Source organism: Pelodiscus sinensis, chromosome 4, assembly GCF_049634645.1.
Source record: "Pelodiscus sinensis isolate JC-2024 chromosome 4, ASM4963464v1, whole genome shotgun sequence".
Lineage (NCBI taxonomy): Eukaryota > Metazoa > Chordata > Testudines > Trionychidae > Pelodiscus > Pelodiscus sinensis.
In genome coordinates, this window is record NC_134714.1 from 41,670,060 (window position 1) to 41,685,982 (window position 15,923).

Sequence of the window (15,923 nt, forward strand, 5' to 3'; positions counted from 1 at the left end):
GCAAGGCTATTTTGGGATACCAGAGGTATCCCAAAATACCTACTTTGCATCTTTTGAACACGTCCCCTCTTGTGAAATATAGTGGACCTGCTATTTTGGCATCCCTGTAAACCTCGTTCCATAAGGGATGTCTCGAAATAGTGTGTTATTTCAAAATTTGGCACTGTATAGATGTGCCAAGTTTCGCAATAACCTATTTAGAAATACAATTGAAATAAGATACGCAATTTGTGTAGCACAAATTACATATCTTCTTTTGAGCTAAGGGTGCAGTGTAGACACACACTTAGTGTCTATTCCTTTCATAATGATTCCTAACTCTGTTAGCTTTTTTTTGACTACCACTGCACATTGATTAGATGTTTTCACAGACCTGTACATGATGATTCCAAGATCTTTCTTGAGTGTCAGCAGTTAATTTAGACCACATCATTTATATGTATAGTTGGGATTTTGCTTTGCAGTGGACGTTATTTTGCATTTATCAGCATTGAATTTTATCTCCCATTTTCTTGTCCAGTCACACAGTTTTGTGAGATCCCTTTGTAACTCTTCACAGTATCATCTACATGATTAGTCAGTAAGAGAAGGTTCTTAGAAGGAGCTACCTCTGCTGTGGCTCTGCAGTTTAAATGTAGTAAGAGCCAGGTCTGCAGGCAGCCTGCTGCAGAGCTAGTTCTTGGACCCACGGTGAGTGGAGACTGAGTCAGCCTTGCTCAGTCATGGCTCCTGCCAGGTCCAGTGGCTGCTGTCATTGGTGGAGGAGGTTCCCAGCAGGGCAGTGCTGCATGGAGCCTGGGGTCAGCTGCTTTGAGATGCTGAGGCAGCATTTCAAAGGGACAGTGCCACACAACTGAGCCGGGGCAATCAGCTGTGTGGTGCTGCCCCTTTGAAACGCCACCATGGCATACCCATTAGAAAGAGGCAGCGAGGGAGGGGAAGGATGTGATACTTCAAAGTGGCAGCGCCGCTTGAAGCCTGGGGCCAGATCCCAGACTCCACATGGTGTTACCTCTTTGAAACGCTGTGTCCAGCCGGGGGCCAGCTGGGGTGTCCCCTGGCTGCATGCAGCATTTCAAAGCGGCAGTGCCATGTGGAGCCCAGGATCAGCTGGGACTCTCCCGTTGACTCCAGGCTCTGTGCAGCGCTGCCACTTTGAAATGCCATGGGGAGCCCGGCATCAGGCTGCATGTGTTGTTTCAAGTCAGCAGCTCCACTTGGAGCCCAGGATCAGCTGGAGTTCCCTGCTGATCCTGGGTTTTTTGCAGTGCTTTTGCCTTTGAAGTGTAGCAACAGCCCTAGGGCTATTGCTACACTTCAAAGGCGGAATTGCCCTATTGACTAATTGATGCAAAATGTATCAGCAGCAAAATTCAGTGTACCTGAATTTTGTTGTCAAAGGTTTTCTCAAAATTCAAGTACACTTATTGTTTCTGCTGGATCAGCCTTGTCTGTGTTTGTTGACTCCCTCAAAGAATGTTAATAGATTTGTGGGGTAGAAAGCTGGGTTGATTTTTTTCCCCAACATATCATGTTAATGTGTCTGATAATTTTGTTCTTCACTGTAGTTTTAGTTAACTTGCCTGGGACTGAAGTTAGTCTTACTGGCGTGTAATTACCAGAAATGCCTCTGAAGCCTTTTTAAAAGTCAGTGTTACAGTAGCTACCCTCTAGTAATCTGATACAGCAGTGGTCACCAACCAGTAGATCGAGATCTACTGGTATGTTTTGGAACCTTTCACAGGTGATCCTGAGTGGTTTGGCCAGGGGGCTGTCAAGTGCTGGCACTTCATCTGCCCCTCTCACCACTGCTGTGCTGCTCCTGCCTTGGAGGTACCGCTCATCCTTGGGAGCCTTCTGTTTGCTGTGCAGAGCACAAGAAGGAAAAGGAGGGGGTGCTGATGTCAGGATGCCCCTCCCTCCACCATGTACCTCATCTTCACAGAGCAGAGGGGTGCAAGGATGGAGAGTTTGCTGGCTGCTTTGGAAGTTGTGCAGGGCCAGGCTAGGGGTGAGCCTGCCTCAGCCCCCTGCACCACCACGAGAAGTCGCTTGTGGTAGGTGGTGCCCAGCTGGAACTCGCATTCTGAACCTCTGCCCCTGTCCTGAACCCTTCCTGTACCCCAAATCCCTGCTCCCAGACTGAAAAAAGTGAGTGAGATAGGGGAGGGAGGATGCAGTGAGCAGGAGTTGGGCCTCAGAGAAGGGATGGGAAGGAGGAGGGGCAAGGAGGTTTGGGTTTTAGAGAGATCCTGGATTGCACTTAAATTCAGAAAGTGATCTTATGCTTAAAAAGGTTGGAGACCACTGAAATACAGAAATAATAAGTTGCATGCCACAGTTCTGTTTCATATCTGAGGTCCTTCCAAACTCTTAAGGGAATACATTCTGATCCTGGTGACACATTACTGTTAACTTATCAGTTTTTCCCCAAATTTCCCTTATTTAGATCTGAGAGAGAGTTCCTCAAATTTGTCTTCTAAAAATAATGGCTCATAAGTGGAAGTCTTCCTATGCAGTGAAGACCAAAGCAAAGAATTTCTTTAGCTTCCCCTGAATGGCTTTGTGTGCCTTGAACACTTTGATTGTCCATTGGCCCCACTGATTTAGTAGGCTTTCTGCTTCTGATGTACTTAGAAAATTCTTTTCCTAGCTGATCTTCAAATTCTTTTGTGGCCTTCCTAATTATACCTGTCAGATTTTATGTACCTTTCGATTTTCATCAGTAGGATTTGACTTCCAGTTTGTAAAAGATGTGTGTTTTTTTTTTTTTTTTCTTTCTTGCTACCTCTTCTACACTGTTTAGCCATTGTTTTGGTCCTCTCCATTTTTTTTAAGGTGTATCTTAAGGATCATAGAATCATAGAATAATAGGACTGGAAGGGACCTCGAGAGGTCATCGAGTCCAGCCCCCCGCCCTCAAGGCAGGACCAAGCTCCACCTACACTATCCCTGACAGATGTCTATCTAACCTGTTCTTAAATATCTCCAGAGAGGGAGATTCCACCACCTCCCTTGGCAATTTATTCCAATATTTGACCACCCTGACAGTTAGGAATTTTTTCCTAATGTCCAATCTAAACCTCCCCTGCTGCACTTTAAGCCCATTACTCCTTGTCCTGTCCTCAGAAACCAAGAGGAACAAATTTTCGCCTTCCTCCTTGTGACACCCTTTTAGATATTTGAAAACCGCTATCATGTCCCCCCTTAATCTTCTTTTTTCCAAACTAAACAAGCCCAGTTCATGAAGCCTGGCTTCATAGGTCATGTTCTCTAGACCTTTAATCATTCTTGTCGCTCTTCTCTGTACCCTTTCCAATTTCTCCACATCTTTCTTGAAATGTGGCGCCCAGAACTGGACACAGTACTCCAGCTGAGGCCTAACTAGTGCAGAGTAGAGCGGCAGAATGACTTCACGAGTTTTGCTTACAACACACCTGTTGATACAACCTAGAATCATATTTGCTTTTTTTGCAACAGCATCACACTGTTGACTCATATTCAACTTGTGGTCCACTATGACCCCTAGATCCCTTTCCGCCATGCTCCTTCCTAGACAGTCGCTTCCCATCTTGTATGTATGGAACTGATTGTTCCTTCCTAAGTGGAGCACTTTGCATTTCTCTTTATTAAACCTCATCCTGTTTACCTCTGACCATTTCTCTAACTTGCTAAGGTCATTTTGAATTATGTCCCTATCCTCCAAAGAAGTCGCAACCCCACCCAGTTTGGTATCATCTGCAAACTTAATAAGAGTACTCTCTATCCCAATATCTACATCATTGATGAAGATATTGAACAGTACGGGTCCCAAAACAGACCCTTGAGGAACTCCACTTGTTATCCCTTTCCAGCAGGATTTAGAACCGTTAACAACAACTCTCTGACTACGGTTATCCAGCCAATTATGCACCCACCTTATCGTGGCCCTATCTAAGTTATATTTGCCTAGTTTATCAATAAGAATATCATGCGAGACCGTATCAAATGCCTTACTAAAGTCTAGGTATATGACATCCACCGCTTCTCCCTTATCCACAAGGCTCGCTATCTTATCAAAGAAAGCTATCAGATTAGTTTGACATGACTTGTTCTTCACAAACCCATGCTGGCTATTCCCTATCACTTTATTACTTTCCAAGTGTTTGCATACGATTTCCTTAATTACCTGCTCCATTATCTTCCCTGGGACAGACGTTAAACTGACCGGTCTATAGTTTCCTGGGTTGTTCTTATTCCCCTTTTTATAGATGGGCACAATATTTGCCCTTTTCCAGTCTTCTGGAATCTCCCCTGTCTGCCATGATTTTTCAAAGATCATAGCTAAAGGCTCAGATACCTCCTCTATCAGCTCCTTGAGTATCCTGGGATGCATTTCATCAGGACCTGGTGACTTGCTGACATCTAACTTTCCTAAGTGATTTTTAACTTGTTCTTTGTGTATCCTATCTTCTAAACTTACCCTCTCTCTGCTTGTATTCACTACGTTAGGCACACCTCCAGACTTCTCGGTGAAGACCGAAACAAAGAAGTCATTGAGCATCTCCGCCATTTCCAAGTTCCCTGTTACTGCTTCTCCCTCCTCGCTAAGCAGTGGGCCTACCCTGTCCTTGGTCTTCCTCTTGCTTTTAATGTATTTATAAAAGGTCTTCTTGTTTCCCTTTATGCCTGTAGCTAGTTTGATCTCATTTTGTGCCTTTGCCTTTCTAATCTTGCCCCTGCATTCCCGTGTTGCTTGCCTATATTCATCCTTTGTTAGTTGTCCTAGTTTCCATTTTTTATATGACTCCTTTTTAATTTTGAGATCATGCAAGATCTCCTTGTTAAGCCAAGCTGGTCTTTTGCCAAATTTTCTATCTTTCCTACACAGCGGAATTGTTTGCTTTTGGGCCCTTAACAACGTCCCTTTGAAATACTTCCAACTCTCCTCAGTTGTTTTTCCCTTCAGTCTTGCTTCCCATGGGACCTTACCTACAAGTTCTGAGCTTATCAAAATCTGCCTTCCTGAAATCCATAACCTCAATTGTGCTGGTCTCCCTTCTACCTTTCCTTAAGATCATGAACTCTATTATTTCGTGATCACTGTCCCCTATGCTGTCTTCCACTTTCAAGTTCTCAACTAGTTCCTCCCTATTTGTTAAAACCAAATCCAGAACAGCTTCTCCTCTGGTAGCTTTTTCAACCTTCTGAAACAGAAAGTTGTCTCCAATGCAGTCCAGAAACTTATTGGATAGCCTGTGCCTCGCTGTGTTAGTTTCCCAACATATGTCTGGATAGTTGAAGTCCCCCATCACCACCAAATCTTGGGCTTTGGATAGTTTTGTTAATTGTTTAAAAAAGGCCTCATCCACCTCTTCCACCTGGCTAGGTGGCCTGTAGTAGACTCCTAGCATGATATCACCCTCATTTTTTACCCCTTTTAGCTTAACCCAGAGATTCTCTACACAGCTATCTCCTACGTTCATCTCCACTTCAGTCCAAGTGTGTACATTTTTAATATACAAGGCAACCCCTCCTCCCTTTTTTCCCTGTCTGTCCTTCCTGAGCAAGCCGTACCCTTCCATACCAATATTCCAATCATGCGTCCCATCCCACCAGGTTTCTGTAATACCAATGATATCATAGTTGTATTTATTGGTTAGCAATTCCAGTTCTTCCTGCTTATTACCCATACTTCTCGCATTTGTATATAGGCATCTAAGATACTGATTTGATCTTGCCTCCCTGTTGTGCCCTGACCCTCCTTTCTCCTTGCCATTATAGGCCGTAGTCCCCCCCATTTCCAACCCATCTCCCAGTCCCGCACATTCAGCACTTACCTGTGGGCTTTGCTCACCTGCCCCCGACAAACCTAGTTTAAAGCCCTCCTCACAAGGTTAGCCAGTCTGTGTCCAAACAAGGCCTTCCCGCTCCTGGAAAGGTGAACTCCATCTCCGCCAAGCAGTCCTTCCTGGAAGAGCACCCCGTGATCAAGGAAGCCGAATCCCTCCTGGCGACACCATCGTCGCAGCCAGGCATTCACTTCCAGGATGCACCTCTCTCTGCCCGGGCCCCTACCTTTGACAGGAAGGATAGAAGAGAATACCACCTGCGCTCCAAACTCCTTCACCCGTACTCCCAAAGCCCTGTAGTCACACTTGATCCGCTCAGTGTCACACCTGGCAGTATCATTTGTGCCCACGTGGATGAGTAGCATGGGGTAGTAGTCAGAGGGCTGGATAATCCTCGACAATGCCTCCGTAACATCTCGGATATGGGCCCCTGGCAGACAGCATACCTCTCGAGATGAGCTGTCAGGGCGACAGATGGGTGCCTCCGTTCCCCTCAGAAGAGAGTCTCCAACTACCACTACTCTACGTTTCCTCCTCGCAGTGGTGGCAGGAGACTGCTCAACCTTGGTGGTGCAAGGCCTGGTCTCCTCCACTGTGGGGGGTGACTCCTTGTCTCCTGCTGAAAGTAAAGTGTAACGGTTATGTAACAACACAGTGGGAGGGTTAGGAGCAGGGGTGGAACACTGCCTGCTGCCGGAAGTAACCAGCTGCCAGTGCTCACCCTGCACCACTGCCTCCTCCATAAGTGGCTGGTCAACAGTCCCACATCCTAGGACAGTGACCTCCGTGGACTCCACAGGAATACTGTCCAGGAATTCCTCATGGCTTCGAATGCTCCTCAGCCTGGCCACCTCCTCCTGTAGCTCTCCCACCTGCTGCCTGAGAGATTCCACCAGCAGGCACCTTTCACAACGGTTGTCTCCCCCAGCCTGGAGATCACTCAGTGGGAATTGCAATTCACAAATACAGCAAAACCACACCAGGACCTGGGTAGAGGCATCCATGCTCAGGTTCTCTGTCTGGATACAGGCACAGGTGGAGGAGACAGGAGAAGTACTGGCACAAGTGCTACGGGTCTTCATCACCATCAGTCACTCCCTCTTCAACTCCCCTGTCTGCAGTCCCCTGTCCGCTTCGCTCCCCTAGTCGCACTGCTCTGGCTTTTTAAAGCCTGCTTGCCTAGGTCAGGCCTGCCCCCTTCTGAGTCACACAGGGGAAGGCTGAGCCTGAGGCTAATCAGAGGCAATCAAGGGAACAATGGCAGGCTCTCAGTCCCAACTGCCACAGAAGCTGAAACTGAAACTGCTAGCACTCCCTGGAATCAGACTCAATGTTAAAATACATTTATTTTTGTAAATGTGTAACTGCTGAAAATTTCAGCGGTAACACATCTGCATTTGGGGTGCAGGCAGGAGTCACTGTTCACAGGGAGGAGGCTCCTCCTCTGTTGCTTCTGATACAGAAGCAGCAGCACTGTGGGCAGGCAGCTCCATGAGAGCCGTTACACATGTGAAATCACCTTAAAAGCTGGCTTCCTGTGTGTATCAGCTCCTGCCTGCCCCCTCCATCCCTGCACTGCTGCCTCAGATACTGGAGGGGTGTCTGTGATATTGGGGTTGGCAACAGTGTGGGAGTTGTGTGTAGCCATGTGGGGTTAGCCTCATTTTTCTATATTCCCCTTTTTGAAGCTAAATGCTAGTGTGGTGGGTTTCTTTTACATTTTTCCCCAACAAGGATGTTACATTTAGTTAAAAGAAGCGTAAGTGGTTGTATCCAAGATAGTGGTACTGGGAGTGGGGGAAGACTTCTGCAGTGCACAGGATGAATTTGTCTTTGTTGTTAAAGAAGTTTACTGTATGTTCTAGAAGCTTCTGTTTTGGGAGAATAGGTGACTTGTTTTAAATCTCCATCTGCTTCTGGAATCTGTGGTAGCATTGAGTACCTAAAAGTGCATCTTCTCTGTCTCCAGACTGAGTTATTGCTGTATACTTTGCTTGGGTTTACAATAGTGATGTGAACAGATAACCGGATAATCAGTTCCCTAGTAAGCATCGCCCTTACCATGTGATGCTCAATGAGTAAAGGTTAATTCAATCTCTGGGAGCAGCCCCCTGACACTGGGCAGAGGATTGTTCCAGCCCTGCAGGCCCCTCACATAGGGCTGGGGGGGGAAAAGGGGCTGCCTGAGATCCTGCTTAGTCAGTTAACCTGTTAAATATTAGATTAGCCTAATATGTAACCAGTTAACTGATTAATTGGGATTTTGCATCCTGAGTTTACAACTAAAAATCACTCCTAATTTTCAAATGGTACAGCATACACTCGGGTAGACAATCTTGACAGCATTAGCTGAAAGAAACATATTAACCTCTTCTCCCCCCCCCCCCCCCACACACACACAAACACACTTTTTTTTTTTTTTTGGTGGGGAGGTTGTCTGTTGGTTCAGGGGGCTGTGCTAGGCACAGACTTTGATCTCTAAGACCTTATGGTTTGAGTCCTGGCTATTGGTATGGTGCTTCTATTGCTGTATGCTGCCATGTTTGGATGGCTGTTCTCAGTGAAGAGCCCTAGATTCTGGGATATACTTCCGCATTTGTTTGTCAGAGCTGGAATTTATCAGGGGTGTACAATATAACCCTATTTGTTCTTTCTGTGTTTGAGTGGATGGATGTGAAATTGAATGTATCATGAAAACACAAACTAGTAAAATTTGCATGGAATTGTTAAGCTTTTGGGACAACTCCTGCTCATTATTTACCAAGTCTGGATTTAGACTAATGACATGAAAAGGAAAAGCTCTGTATCTCATAATATATCCCCTGTGCTTTCTTAATTATGTGGTCCTAAGATGGTACCTTAAAGTACTGCATAGTCAGTACCACCCAGTCAGCCTGAGTTCAGTAAAATCAGGGTTTCTGTGGGCACCCTCTAAGCATAGGCTTGTGGTGATTTTTAAAACAAACTACCTTTTCAAGTAGTTAGCTGGAATGAGACTTTTAATGTTAAGGACCTTTTGACTTGAGTGAGAACTTCAGGCTAATATATAACTGTGCTTGCAGTTGACAGTTGGACTAATATATGGTGAGCAAAAAAAGGAGAGTGCTTTTTTTTCAGCCAGTTTGTAGCTGTTGACTAGATTAAATAAGTCAGAGGATAGACCAAGATGCTTTGTGTGACAGATCTAATGCTTTTTGCCATGTGGTGAGGAAGGAAGGTAATGTACTTTATAGAAATGAATTTCAAGAGAAAAATTGGGTGTGTTTATTGATAGCAACTAGAATGAGAACTATTGATTGCTTTAGGAAAGGAAAATATGCAGCATCTTTTATCCTAAAACTTGGTCAGCTATACACACAGCAGCTGCTTCACTACTCAGAATATAACCATATCTGAAGGGGAGGGGAGGCGAGTGACGCAGTAGTTTAACAATGAACGATATGCAGACACTTAAAGCAGGAAATAGAGTACCTCTGCAAACTGAAGTTGCTATTGAAAGTGTATTATTGATGGAGTAGGCTGAAAAATAACTTGTGGTGACTGGGCCTTACCTCTTGATGATAGGAGAAACTAGATAGAATGGCTAAAAGTACAGGTTGAATATCTGTAAACCAGTTATCTCCTGTCTGACAGCATCCATGGTCTGGAAGGACCATGGTGGTTCTAGGACCAGAGCATCACAGTGGAACACTGGTGCTCAGCTAGCTAGCGAGGCTGCTCAGCAGGGTTTGCTGGCTTACCTCAGCTGAGCTTCCTGATGGAGCCATGAGCTTGGTGTGCTGCAGCAGAGCTGCTTGGTGCGGCTGCCCGACAGAGCTGGGAGCCTTGGTGGGACCTGGAGTGCCTCAGTGGGGTGGCACACCCCAGCTAGGCTGCCTGGCATGGCAGACAAGGGGGAGATGGAGACTGGCAGGGCAGTGGGACCTACAATGGATCCAGGGCTGGGAGGGTCAGTTGCGGGGGGAAGACTGCATGGGGTGGGGGTGGAGGGGACGTCTGCTCGCCCCTGGCTGGCAAAATCCCTCATCTGGGACTGGTTAGGTCCCAGGAGTGCCAGACTAGGGAGGTCTAACCTGTAGCTCAGTTTCTCTTTGAGGTGTTCCAGCTGTAGAAACTGAAATATTTGTGTATGGAGGCTTATTTGGGGGGAAAGTGTAATAAAAAATTCAGTACGGTCTACAAATATGTATGTTTGGGTGAATTAAAAGGAAAATTTAGTTAAGGTGAGTGTGGGGAGGAAGGAAATGTGGTGCTAACATCACAATTCATGGTGATGGCAGGCATTTTGCCTAAACTTCGTAGTTGTCATAGACCTCCCCATCTTTTTTGTCCTTTAGGTTATAATTTTTAATAAATACAACATCTAATCAAGATTGGGGGGGGCACTTTGATGTCTTGTGGTCTGTAGATGCTATTGCTGTATAAATAGTTGATATGATAGGAAGTTAAAATAACTAATGACTAATGTTTATGATAATTATTGATTCCATTCACTTTTTTGAGGTTTTTTTAAAGGCTTTTTGGAGATATGGTACAAATTATATTTTTGGCTAATGCATTTGGAAGTTAATTCATGTCCCAAAGTTAATATGTGATGGGGCAAGGAGAGGCGTTTAACTTATTTAAATTAAGTAGATGGAAGCAGAAGCTGTTGCCTTAGGCATACCTAGAAATTAAGTGTGCTGGAGGAATTTTGAAAAATCAGGTTTTCATTTCCAAAACGTTTTAATCCATAAAGTATCTTAATTGTCTTTAGGATAGGAAAATATGCAGCATCTTTTATACTATCAGAATTGCATAGATTACATTGCATAAGGGAGACTCTAGACATCTGTTAATAGTAAGTTACAAAGAAGCACAGCAGCTGAACAATAAGACCCTATGATTACTTCTGGTGTTTGCCAAAGACTTGCTGTGCTGTTGACTTTAGGAATATTAAATATCAGTTAATTGAATAGTCAAGTAAATTCATGAATTTTAGTCGACAATTCTATAGTCCTGTGGGTGGGTCTGACATCCAGTGCACTCCAGCCTCACTCCCGAGGACCCCCCTGCCACTCTGTGTTGCTGCCTCTGTATGGTTTAAAAACTAACTCCCTGCACAGACTGGCTGCCAGTTGCCCTGTGCTGCTGCCTTTGATAAAGAGGCAGCAGTGTGGGGTGGCAGCAGCCCCTGTCTAGGGTGGGTCTGAGCTAAGAACGTTAAGAACTAGTCGACTATCTAGTAAACAAATGCTTATTGGATAGTCGAGTAGCCGCTTCCCTCCGCACCCTTGCGATAGAGGCAGCAAAGGAGGCGGGGGGGAATAAGAAGGGGTACCTTCAAAGCAGCAGCACCACATGGCTGAGCCAGGCATCAGCTATGTGGCGCTGCCGCTTTGAAACCCCAAGGTGATATTTCAAAGAGGCAGCTGCCGCACAGCTGATCTGCAGCTCAGCTGTGTGGCACTGCCCCTTTGGAATCCTGAAGTGGCATTCAAAGGGGCAGCACTGTGGAGCCTGGAGTCAGCTGGGGACTCCCCAGCTGATCCCAGGTTCCACTGAAATGCTGTTCGGAACCCGGGGTTAGCTGGGGAGTCCCTCACTGACCCCGGGCTCAATGGCTTTGAAATGCACAAGAGCCCCTGCTGGGGACTCTTGTACATTTCAAAGCAGGGATGCCGCATGCATCCCAGAGTCAGTGGGACTTCCCACTGGCCCCAGGCGGCATGCAGTGTTCTATATTCCTCCTTTGAAATATACAAGAGCCCCAGTGGGGCTCTTTCACATTTCAAAGGAGAACGAGGAAGTACTTATCCACTAGTCGAGTAGTTGATGGAAATTCTACTGACTGCAGTTTAACATCCTTAGTCTGAGCTCCTGGACCTGGCATGAGCCAGAACTGAGCTGTGCTGTGCTGCCTGCCCGCCTGTTTCCTAATACACTTTAAATGCAGCACTATAGTGGAGGCTGGTCCCAGACCCAGCACAAGCCAGTACTAAGCTGGGCTGCTGGTCAGCCTACTAAAAAATTTCCTGGGTGGGGGAGGGAATAGTCTATAGCATTTACCTATAAGCTTTTGCCTATAGGTTAATTGACTACATCAGGGCTACTCAACTTTGGAAGCCCTAGGGGCCACAATGATACCCACAGCTCATGCCGAGGACTGCAACTGAAGCATGGCTGCAAATGTATGCAAATAGCTTCTTTCATGCTGATGGGCATGAATACAAAGAAAAAGGCAAGACTACACAGCGCACAGGCCCCATTTAAGTCAGATCTACTGATATTAATAAAATGCACTATTTACCCGATTTTCACCTATATGACAGCACTTTTAATGAGCAGTGACAGTTCAGCAATTTAACTACTAAAACACCTATCAACAGAAGGCCGTTATATTGACTACTTTATTGTTTTGGTTTCACAATTTTATCAAATCAAATACAAACTGCCAATACAATATTTACTGAAATATAAGTACAATCAATGTGAAGTTAAAGCCACCAAGAGGAGAAGTGGCATGGCTCAAAAAGGAACTTGGGAATACTGCTTCCCAGAATCCCTTCCTTTCCCCTGCCTGCCCCACCAAGCACCAGCTCCCACAGTCCTCACAGAGCAGAGACTGGAACCCCCAAATCTAACCGACAGGCCCACTGCCCACCTACAGGAAAGGAAAGAAGGCAGAAGTTTTAACACCCAGTTCCATGCTCTAACCCAGTGTCCCTGCCCTCCCCCAGAACCAGGCACCCTCCAGCCCTCCTGCTGTAATCCAAGGCACCCACTCCTCCCCAAGAGTCAGACACCCTCAGGCTCTCTGTTTTAACTCAATGCCCTTTCCCTCCTGCAGAGCTGGGGACATAAATCTAGTAGGGCAGAGGGTAATGCCCTGGGTCTCACCGGAGCCATGCGTTTTTTCCCTCCAGGCACTGGGGTCTATGCACAGAGCGGCTGTGAATGGTTCAGGCTCCAAACTTTCCATTGAGGGCACGTGTCGCTGCCCCCCTCCCTGATCTCCTTTGTAGAGCAAAAAAATCCCAGACACTTTTTGCCTTTAAAAAAACCTCTCCGGGCTGTGATTTAACATGTAAAAACGAGGACATTCCTGGGAAAAACCAGCCATATTGTAACACGACCCAAGCCGCAGCACAGACCTTTCTCACCCCGACCTTGCTTCCTGACTCCACTGCCGTCTTGCTGCCCAGCTCTGCCACTGCCTTGCCACGTGCCTCTTGCCACCCGCGGTAGCTCCTGTGCACACGGCCTGGCTCCGGGAGGTATTGCTTCTGTGGCAGATGTGGCAGGTATGCTTTGATGCTACCTTTTGTCCCCCCACCGTCCAGCTTACAGCTCCTGCACATGTGCCAACGCGGCTTGTCTCAGTGCCGCGCAATGCAGCTCCGCTTGCACGGAGGTGCTGCCGCTGTAGCAGACACAGCAGGCGTGCTCTGCCGCTACCTCTTGCCGCCTCCTCCCCCGCCAGCCGGCAGCTCCTGTGCACGTGGCCTGGCTCAAAGCCATGGGACTCGGTGATGCCGCTGGAGCCCTAGCAATGAGGCAGGCAGGCGGCCCAGGAAGTGGCTCAAGGTGCCGTGGACTGCATGCGAAGGGGCTGTGGCCTCGTGTTGAGTAGCCGTGGACTATATTATTACATCCGTAATTGACTTAATATGCTATCACTGGTTATTTTGCTTTTCCAATCAACATTCAATTTCTTGGTATACTCTGTTTATGCATTATGTACACTGAAATTATTACAGGGTGGAATGAAATAATTAGGAGGCTGGGTAATTATAGTTGAGTTATTCAATGATGTGTTTAAAAAATCAGTGTAGTGCATCCTTGGGAAATTTGCCCACCTAAGCACAAAATATGCTTGCTTACTGTTTACCATGACTGACTGGAAAAAGCCCCATAAATTTTATTCACCTTCGAGGGTGGGGGGGAGGGGAGCAAAAACAAAACTCTCCTCCCCTGTGTGTGGGTGGGTGGGTGGGCAGGTTACTATTTTGCAAGGATGTAAACTTTCAGAGACCACTGGGCTTTAGCTGAATTTCAACCATTACTTTTTTCCTAGGCTTTTAATTGAGTTGGTAATGAAGCCTGAAATTTAAACCTGGTACTCTGTTGTGCTTTTGCCACTAAGAAGTCTTTAAAAAAGAAGAAAACAGCAATGAACATTCTTATCAAAAGAAAAGCTTTTGTTTTGTGTTAAGGAAACTGTACAAAATGCTACAATGATCCATCCTTTCATTTCCTTCAGGTTATCCTGTTGCAATTCACTGTGCCTGGAGTTGTATCCAACTCCTACTAAAATGATTTAGCCGAAGTCTACACTTTAAACTTGAAAGCATTGTCATAGCAATGCTTTTTTTAAAGTGAAAGAGACCTCTCCAAGTGCTCTATGTAAACTGCGTAGTTCCCAGCTCTAGGAGTGTTACACTGATGACTTACAGCACTATAATTTGCTGCCCTCTGGGTGGGTGGGTGGGCTTTCACATCTCTGAGTGAGTTTCAGAGGAGTAGCCGTGTTAGTCTGTAATTGAAAAAACTTAAACAATGAATAGTTCTGTAGCACCTTAGGGACTAACAAATGTAGATGGTATCATGAGCTTTCATGGGCACAACCCACTTAGTAAGGGGTCTTGAGTACAACTAAAGCAGAGAAAGGGAGGGGATGGGGAAAGAGGAGGAAGCAAGACAGTTGCAGTGTAATTAAGTGCCTGCAATTAAGAAGACAAGCCCTTCCTTAGTTAGGCTGATAAAGCACTTGGTGTCTTGCTTCATTAACAGTTCACAGTGCAAGTGTGTTATAGCTCTGTGTACAGCTAGACTGCAGGTTTTTGTTGGAAAAAGGTACGCAAAATGTGCTTTGCATTTTGCATACCTCTTTCCAATATTTTTGTCACGAGGCTTTTCCGATATCTGGCCTGTCTAAACAGAGCCAAATGTTGGAAAAAACTCTCTTTTGAAAGCCCCCTTCTTCCTCATAGAATGAGGAATACTGGGGCTTCTGAAAGAGCACATTTGCTCTTCTGCTTTTTTTTGTGGAAAAGCAAATGTGGTCTTTCAGAAGCCTCTGTATTCCTCAAATGCATTCCCTAGTTGCAGCAGAGTTTTTTCCAGATGCCTCCAGAATCCTGAAAAACAAACAAAAAAACCCCCCACAGTCTAACAGTTCCCTGTGTTGAGAACTCCATTTGCTTCAAAACAGAATTCAAATTTTTTGCCTTCATATAAGGCACTTAATGGATTGGGAACTAGCTATGTCAGAGACCTCTCTATCGTCAGTCCTTCAAGAGGGTTATACTACACAGGAATGATGAAAGTTGATAGGCCTATGTTATGTCTATCAGAAACTAAAGTAAAATGCAGGACAATGTAGCACTTTAAAGACTAACAAGATGGTTTATTAGATGATGAGCTTTTGTGGGCCAGACCCACTTCCTCAGATCAAATAGTGGAAGAAAATAGTCACAACCATATATACCAAAGGATACAATTTAAAAAATGAACACATATGAAAAGGACAAATCACATTTCAGAACAGGAGGGAGATGCGGGGGGTGGGGGGGAAAGGAAGGAAGGTAAGTGTCTGTGAATTGATGGTGATAGAGGTGGGGAGAGTGGGATGTTTGTGAGTTAATGGTATTAGAGGTGATAATTGGGGAAGCTATCTTGGTAATGGGTAAGATAGCTTGAGTGTTTGTTCATTCCTTTTTGGAGAGTGTCGAATTTTAACATGAATGACAGTTCAGAGGATTCCCTTTCAAGTGCAGATGTAAAAGGTCTTTGTAGCAGAATGCAGGTGGTTAGGTCATTGAGAGAGTGTCCTTTCTGGTTGAAAGGCAAGAAATAGTTTTTTCTTTGTGATCTTGTCTGATATCTGTTTTGTGGGCATTAATCCTTTGGCGAAGTGTCTGAGATGTTTGTCCAATGTACATAGCAGACGGACACTTTCGGCACATGATAGCATAGATTATATTTCTGGATGCGCAGGAATATGTGTTCTTGATCTTATAACTCACTTGGTTAGGTCCAATAATGGTATCAGCAGAATGAATATGTGGACAAAGCTGGCAACGGGGTTTGTTGCAAGGGAAGGTACCAGGG

At 45.5% G+C, this 15,923-nt stretch overlaps 1 protein-coding gene across 2 annotated transcripts in view; it reads left to right on the plus strand.

Annotated features, from left to right (window-relative positions):
- SPTLC2 (serine palmitoyltransferase long chain base subunit 2) overlaps positions 1-15,923 on the plus strand; it is a 150,914-nt gene that overhangs the window by 1,993 nt on the left and 132,998 nt on the right. The gene's annotated exons all lie outside the window — the stretch shown is intronic.